This window comes from Echinops telfairi, unplaced genomic scaffold (genome assembly GCF_000313985.2).
Source record: "Echinops telfairi isolate 266 unplaced genomic scaffold, ASM31398v2 ScPeMD7_25;HRSCAF=90, whole genome shotgun sequence".
In the NCBI taxonomy this organism is placed as follows: Eukaryota; Metazoa; Chordata; class Mammalia; order Afrosoricida; family Tenrecidae; genus Echinops; species Echinops telfairi.
Genome location: NW_022103922.1, coordinates 26223045 through 26231487, shown reverse-complemented (window position 1 = coordinate 26231487; position 8443 = coordinate 26223045). Strand labels below are relative to the sequence as shown.

General features: G+C 43.4%; 1 protein-coding gene across 1 annotated transcript in view; it reads left to right on the top strand.

Annotated features, from left to right (window-relative positions):
• Nucleotides 1-6: 6 nt before the first annotated feature.
• Nucleotides 7-8443, top strand: part of PLAA (phospholipase A2 activating protein) — a 47179-nt gene continuing 38742 nt past the window's right edge. Inside the window, exon 1 of the mRNA XM_004712354.2 lies at nucleotides 7-87. The gene's annotated coding sequence lies outside the window, so the exon portion shown is untranslated. The remainder of the gene's footprint in view (nucleotides 88-8443) is intronic.

Genomic DNA, 8443 nt, shown 5'->3' with positions numbered 1-8443 from the left:
GCGGGGCCTGGTGAACGGCCTCTATCCGCCCGGGGCCTTTGTGTCGGTGTCCCGGGACCGCACCACCCGCCTGTGGGCCCCGGACAGGTGAGCGCTGCGAGCCGGTCCGCCCCCCTGCCGTGTGCACGCTTCGGGCCGGTGGGCACCGGGTGACCGTGCCCGGTCCCGCCGGCTGGCACTTCCCTCTCTTCCCGGTGTACAGTCGACGGGAAGCCAAGGGCGTTTACAGGGAAAGCGGCTCGGGATGGGGATGGGTTGGGGGTTTGGGGGGTGGGGGGACCAGAGACCACTGGTTCTAACCGGACCGCTAAGCCGCGGGTGACCTTGGAGAGGCTGTTACTTTGGGGGGCGGGCTACCGTTTTCTTATTTGGAAAGTGAAAAACTTTTGGACGACGGGATCTTTCAAGTTTCCTTTAGCCTCGCCCCCGGCATGCCAATGAAATGTTATCCACCACCCCCTTGCGTTTTCGCTCTAGTTTCATGCCCATGTAATTTTTTAAAACCATCCGTCTGAAAACTTGCATAGCAAAAAGTTGCACTGGCTACTCTCGCGGTCCAGGTCGGAGTTCCTTCTTTTGGGGGGGGGGTCTGTGATCGGCTTGAGCGGAGTAGATAAACTGTACCCATACGCCTTATGGAACGTTCAAGACCTGCGCCTCCAGTCTAAAAGTAACGCCCGGTTTGACTGCAATTTGACTGCAGGAAACTGCAGGCCTGGACGATAAGTTTCGGTTCAGGAGGAAAAAGGGAATTGGAGTGTGAGGTATTTGTTATATAGTGTATCTGCTTTCAGTGGGGGGTATTCTCAGCATTTGATTCAATTAACTATTCAGTGCCTCATAGTTGTTCGGGGTCGAAGGATAACAAGACAAGATTCCTATGCTTGTATGGAACTTATCAATAGTTTGGCGAGGAAGATGGATCAAATACCTAGGCAATAAGTAATTAAAAACTGATGTACGAGTGTGTACTATGAGGAAAACAACCAAATAAAGAGCTTGGTGGAGAAAGATGTTATAAGTAGGCAGCCTTTCTTGGGGACATTGAGCTTATGTGATAATGGTGGAATGATTTGAAAAAGAGTAGCAAAAGTGGTTGCCAGCTGGAAGAATGTTACTAAGTTGTACATATGGAATTGGTTGAGTCTGTTTTCACCACCGTATGCTTTGTGAAGTATATTTTCACCCAATAAAAGTAAAGAAAGAAGAACGTCCACTGAGCTCAGAGGTAGCATGTGGAGAATGAGCTGGAGCTGCCTGGGGAGTGGGAAAGGTGGAGGGTTGTAAGAATGTGTAGGCTGGGACACCCTGGACTGGGAAAGAAGTCACTGTGTGAGAGGAATGAATGGTGAGGTCTTTCCCATTGGGTGGAGCCAGGGCCTGCTAAGGTGAGAGGACCGGAAATGGAATGGGAAGCAGTAGCTTTCAGAGTCCAGCTGCAAGCAGTGCTCTCTGATTGACCTGTTGAGGTTTTTTAATTGCCGATGGCGAATACATTGGAAAGGTTAATTGTGGAAGCAGATCTCTTTGGCACTTGGGACGTAATGCAGCCACAGTTGTGGTGGTAAGACTTTACTGATACTATTCTAGAACGGACTCTTGTGTTGAATTGGTCCAGATAACCTTTAAATGTTTCTTGTAACTCTTAAGATTCTGCAATAATCCAAAGCACTAGTAATACAATACGTAACTTCTTGTGTATACTTGAGTACAATTAAACTTGACTTCTATAATTGAATCTAGAAAAAGCATAGGCCCAGTAGAATGCAAACATGTGGCAACAGCGAGATCTAAAGGATACCTGTTGTGATCCAGTTATTAACCTTTTGGGTATTTTGTGAGACACAGCCCAGAGCTTCAGTGGCACAGTGGTGAAGGACACAGCTGCTAAGCAACGGTTGGTGGTTCAGTCACCAGCTGCTCTGAGCCCACTAACCATTCTGCCTGAGAAAGATGTGCTGTCTACTTCCCTTATGTACCGCCTTGGAAACCCATAACCCAGGTTTCGCTTGTGCAATAGGGCAGGGGTCCTCGAACTTTTTAAACAGGGGGCCAGTTCACTGTCCTTCAGACCCGTTGGAGGGCCGGACTATCGTTAAAAAACTATGAACAAATTCTTATGTACACTGCACATATCTTATTTTGAAGTGAAAAACAAAACGTGGCAAAACCCCCCGGCAGGGCGGATAAATGTCATCGGTGGGCCGCATGTGGCCCGCGGGCCATAGTTTGAGGACCTCTGCATAGGGTCTCTAGCAGTCAGAATCCACTTGATGGCAACAGGATTTTTAAAGATTTGGTGAGGTTGGCAAGAGCTTAAGACCCTGGCGTGGCTGCATTTACCAGGAGCTTATGAAACTTGTACTGAATGTGTCCTTTTTGTTTTTACTTAAATCATGTTTTTTGGCTTTTCAAATTAATTCACCTAACACTGATTGAAAGCCTATAATGTGCCAGACACAGGCATATAATTCTCTGCTGTCAGTAATAATTCTCTGCTATCGAATTGATTCTGACTCATAGCAATCTAGGATGGAGTAGGACTGACCCTGTAGATTTTCGAGGCTCTGAATCTTTATAGAGGAAAGCAGCTGGTGCGTTTGAACTGCTGATCTTGCAGTTAGCAGACCTGATCATAATCCAGTGCCCCGCCAGACACCTTCCAGTTACATAGGTAGTGGGCAAATAAATTCTAGTGAGATAGAATTGTTTGCCTTTCTTACTGGACAGTTCAGGGTATGGTATCCCTTGGCCACTGGGGATGGGATGCTTCTGTATTCCAACTCCGAACTTGCTGCCATTGAGTGGATGCTGACTGAGGGACCTGTAGGACAGGGTGATTGTGATGCCTTTAAAAAAATATATGCCTTTTAATTAGGGAATTGATGACAGATATTAGATATACTCTAAACTGGCAGAACAAAACGTGTTTTTTTTAACAGTTTTATTGGCACATAATCCACATAACATACAATTTAATCATTTAGTCATATCAAGAAGAATTGTACAATCATTACCACAATCAATTTGAGAACTTTATCCTTCTTTATTTCCCCCCATGATTAAAAGTCACCTTTAAAATGAGTTGTGTGATCACATTCAGTTCTAGTCCTCGCTTCCTCTCCAGGCCTACATTATTTACTTACTAATCACCTCACCCCGTCTCCCATCACTCTTCATCCTTACATCCCTACAAACTTTTGCATCAGTTATTATCTTGTGCATCCACTCCTTCTGTGCTTCACAAACTGTTAAACCCAACAGAAACAATAATGAACAGGAAGGAAACAGTGGTAAGGATTAAACAATAGTAACATAGTGATAAAATACAAACAATGAGTTAGATAAGACCACTATCTTCCCCTGTGAGCTGCTGATCTATCAGGACATTGGTACAAAATAGGATGTTAGTATGTAGTTATTTGTTAAGATGTTAGTAAGATTTTATGAGGATGACAATGATCATTAACCACTGTTAAGTACTGCATTGTAATGCCTACAAATGTATCAACTTGGCAAGGCCATCAATCTCAGAATTATGTAAGTAGTCTCTATTTTGTGATCTAAAGTAATTATCCTTTGTGTTATAAATCCTAAACTTCATGATGTTAACAGGACAGGATCAGAGACAATTATGTAAGTGAGGCAAGAAACTATCTACAAAGTTAGGTTGTATTGGCGTCAATCACTTTTAAGATTTAGTTATTAAAAGATCATTTTATTGGGCGCTCTTACAGCTCTTATAACAAAACATACATTAATTTTATCAAGCATATTTGTATATATGTTGCCATCATTATTTTCTAAACATTTACTTTCTGTTTGAAAGAAAAAAAAAAAAAAGACTACCATCAATATTTTAAAAGCCAGGGAAGAAATTTTTGTCATGAAACAAGCAAGAGATTCTTGCATCCAGAGCAAATTCAGGTTGAGTCTAGAGCAGTGGTTCTCAACCTTCCTAATGCGGTGATCATTTAATATAGTTCCTCATGTTGTGTTGACCCCCAACCATAAAATTATTTTCGTTGCTACTTCATAACTGTCATTATACTATTGTTATGAATTGGGCAACCCCTGTGAAAAGGTCTTTTGACCCCCAAAGGGGTCACGACTCACAGGTTGAGAACTGCTGGTCTAGAGGGAGGTCAACTGACCCAGTATCGAGCTTGATCCAGCATAATCAGGATTACAATGATCTATGTTTGACTGTAAGGTTGTTCCTGACCTTTGCCTGTGGCTAAAGGGGATGCCAGTGGCTTATCCGACTAGACACTCTGCAGGTGGGTTTTGGCCTTTCACTGTCCTCCACAGCCTTCCACAAATTGAGTGTTCACAATTTTACTTCTGATACTGGTCCCTTCATCATATTTGAGTTTTGTTATTGTCATCTTTGGATCACACAAGCTGGTGTGATTCTTCTATGTGGACTTAGTTGACCCCTTGCTTAGATGGCTACTTGTTTCTATACAAGCTTTTAAGAACCCAGACACTATTCTGATTGATGACCAGGCACCATCTGCTCTCTTCATCACTCTTTGCTGTAGCTCCCTTATCTTCAGTGATCATTTAATGAAAGTGAGTATTGAGCCAGGGCGATGTTGTCAGAACTAACTGTTCTTGGATTGGGGCTAGACTAGAGTTCAGTAGGAGCCCAGAATCCATCTGCTTGTCCATGGAATATGCCTGACTGAGATTTACTTTGGTGGTTGTCTTATGACAAAATGAAAGCCCCATAGGACCAACTACAGCAGCACCAGTGACAAAACCAACCAGCAAGCAAACAAACAAGGGAAAAAACAAACAAGCTAAGGGCAGGAAAATAAAAGCCCATATAAACAAAAAAGCACAACATTGTCAATCATCCCCCAGGGGAATAAGACAATTACACTGAGCATATCATCATTTTTACCAATGACACAGCGCTCCAGACACAGTCGGTTTGAGGAGTCTGTACACCTTGAGCCGGAACCGATGAGTTACTGCCCTGCACAGTTAGATCTCCCTTTCTGTCGAGCTGTGTGTATCCTCAGTATGGGGCTTGGTGCCTGGCTCAGTTCTCCCAAGAGCAGATCCCTATAAAAAAAACCTGTCATGTCACTGTGAGGGGGACATTGAGGTACTAAATATATGGTGACTCCGGGTTCCTTTCCACTGGACACCCACCAAGCCAGGGGGGGTTTCCCCCCTCACCTCGCAGGTGCAGTGACTGCCACTTCCCTAGCCCCGGGGTGGCTACACTCTTTTCCGAATACTCCAGTCCTCAGGCCAAGGGTGCAGGCACTTTGAGGCAGGGCTCAGTTCAGTCAGCTGGATCTCTATTTAGTTCTTCAGGTGTAGCCCCAGCGATATACCATGCTGCCTGCTCGGTGAGTGTCCGAGGTCACCATGCTGTTTAGTCCATGGCATGGTTCACTGAGGACGGGTAGTGTGACTCTTTAAGAGAGTAAAAGCCCCTCTTTTTCATGCGGAGGGAGGAGCTGGTGGTTTCAAACAGCTGATTTATCCATGAGCAGCCCAAATTTCATCCCAGCTAGACGGTCTCACCTCTGCCTTGCCTTTTGTTATAAACGGTGTCATTAAGACTGACATCTGGCATTTTTATTTCATGGCATGTTGATGACGTGCTAGAAAATGTTTGGAACCAATTAGTAAATGAAATTTGGTTCCCTGAGTCCATCTTTGGTGTGGTAGGGATGCACTGGGAATGATGGTAAAATGGAAATAGTTCATTGCTAGGGCAGACTAGACTGACTTTCACAAAAGGTTTTGAACTCCAAAATGCTTTATGATCTTGTGTGAAGGCCTTCCAGCATGGAAGTGTATACTTTTTGGTTGTACACTAAACTAACCCATTTGACGTGCATTGATTCAGGCCTCCACCTCTATGAAACCTCTTCAAATTAACTTGGATTTCCTAAGCACATTATCAACTTTAGACTTGAGAGAGGTGAGGTAAGCTTCAACAGCTTTGCTTAGGAAGACTGTCCCTACTTGAGGACATCTTCCCCATTGTGCAAACTTCCAAAGAGTTCTTTGAAAAGAATCATCATGATAAGGACCTAACCGTGTTATCAATATTGTTGATGATAATTTAGTAAACCCTTTAATAAAACAGTTAAGGAAATGTCAACAGCAGACCACATTAGACAGATATATTTTTAGAAAGCCAGCCAGATCTTGGTGAAAGAAGGCAAAGAAGGGAAAAAACTCCTGAAAAGCAGCTACGAGTTGATTTTATGGAAGGGGCTTCCCCTTCCAAACACGGACTCTTTCCATATCTGTGTCCACAGATCCAGTTCCTCGTTAGTCTCAAGGTATGGGCCATACTGTGGTTGTTAAAACATTTTAAAATGTGTTTCTTATTTGAATTATATTATTTAATGCTGAACTTATTGTGATATAAATCCTGTGTAATATTTTTGTATAAAAAGGCAAGGTTAGGATAAAAACTTGGTGGTCGAGAACAGATTAATCTGTTTTCAGTTTCCTATGGAAAAAATTGATTTGGAACTTGACTGCATGCATCTTGACGACGCTCCTTCTAGTATGGATTAGTATCAAGTTCTGGGCTTCTACTGTATACTAATATATAATTTTCATGTAACTGTACAACTCATATTGCTGTTTCTTTATTTTAGGTGTTATCTGTTCATTGGCACTGTGGATTGTCAGCATTTAGTTTACTCTTCACTTACTCCCATGAAACTTATATCTATCTGTTCTATACCTGGATCCTTGTAGTTGAGCTCAATTTTTTTTTTACTAAGTCAGTAATTTGTGTTTGCTTAATTATGGCTGTGTAAATTCTTTATACAACCGAGCTGTTGAACAAAGTATGATTTCTTGAACAATTTTATAATATCTCTGAAACTAATGTAATTCTCTTGTTTTAGCTTTAAAGTTTCATTTTCTGTGTTTCACCAGTTCAGTTTCAAATTCTTTGCCAGTTACCTAGATCTCCACAAGACATACAGACATGAAAAGTAAATGCATGAAAGGAAGCATTGGTGGTTAAATGATAAAATCCGTGTCTTCCATGTGAGAGATCCAGGTTCAAAAGCTAAACCAGTACACTTAAGTGCAGCCACTACAAGTCTGTCTTGTGGCTCAATAGCCACAACCTGTTTCAGCAAAGCTTCTAGTTTAATGGGGACTAGGAAGAAAGGCCAACTGATGTTTTCCGAAAAGCAGCCAACAAAAACTGTAGGGATCAGAGTTGTCCCAACTGCAAACAAGGCTCTCTTAGCATTTCATTCTGCTCGATGTGTGATTGTCATAATTCAGGGCCAACTCAACAACAGCTATTGACAGTAGCCTTCTGGAAATGACTATGCTGTCTTGATGCTTGATTAATAATTTGAATGGGCATTTGGGTTAGGCCGGGTTGTCTAGAGAAACAAATCGAGTGACACTCATCTTTGTATAAGAAAGAGTTTTTTAGCAGAAAGTAATTCTGTCCTAACTGCTAGGCCATTTGAGCCTCCCACCTGTGCAGACTGCCCTGTGTGCTCATGAGAACCGTGGGTGCAGCGGGGTTAGGACTTCTTTGCCCACAGCAGCTAGCTGTCTTGGAGTTCTATACTTATCCTACCACTCAGTTTTATAAGAGGTTTTGCACTGAGGGATTCTAGTGCACACAAGGCTTTCCATCTACCCTGTGAACCTACTTGGGCTGGGCAGCTCCTCTACCAGTGTGTTGTGCTTGGGCATTGATCAGGTGACAAGGAACTCCTTAGCTCTCAGGGCCCACCTGTCAGGGGAGCCAGCCCTTAGCAAATCATCACAGGCCTGGCAGGGGCAATTGTACAGTAATAATATGTAAAGATTATAGTAAAGTCATAGGGAATAAGAGAGAGAGAGAATGAAATAAAGGAGTCAGATACATTTCATGGTAGCCTACTCACCTCAATCCCGCTTGGTGGTCCACGTGGGAATGTAGAAGGTGGGAGAGGCAGGGGAGAGAGAGGGGGTAGGGAAGGGGGGGGGCAGGGGAGAAAGTGACCGGATGAGAAAGAGCGATTTATTACTAACCAAAGGCTTATATATCTTTTGGGGGCATGCAAGCCCCCTGATTACAGGTAAAGACATATGTCACAGGAAGAGTTTGTACTATAGGTAATACAGTAATGAGAGGAGGATGATCTAGGGGTGTACATGCAATAGGAAAGGGCGGGATTGGGGGTACACATGTGACAAGATGGGGGGATCCTAGATTCAGGGTGGCAGCCTAACTTTGGCTCTCCATGGAAACAATTACTATCCTTATCAGTATGGTGTGAGCCCCACCCACGGTGGACCAGACCATAGTCTGATGGCTGAATGCCTTCAGGGAGGATATCTCTAAGCATCTGACCTCCCACCATGTGCTGGCAAACAGCCTCTAATGTTTGGCATATCTTTGGGGGAGACAAAGCTGGGGAAAAATCTCTTTATATCCCACACC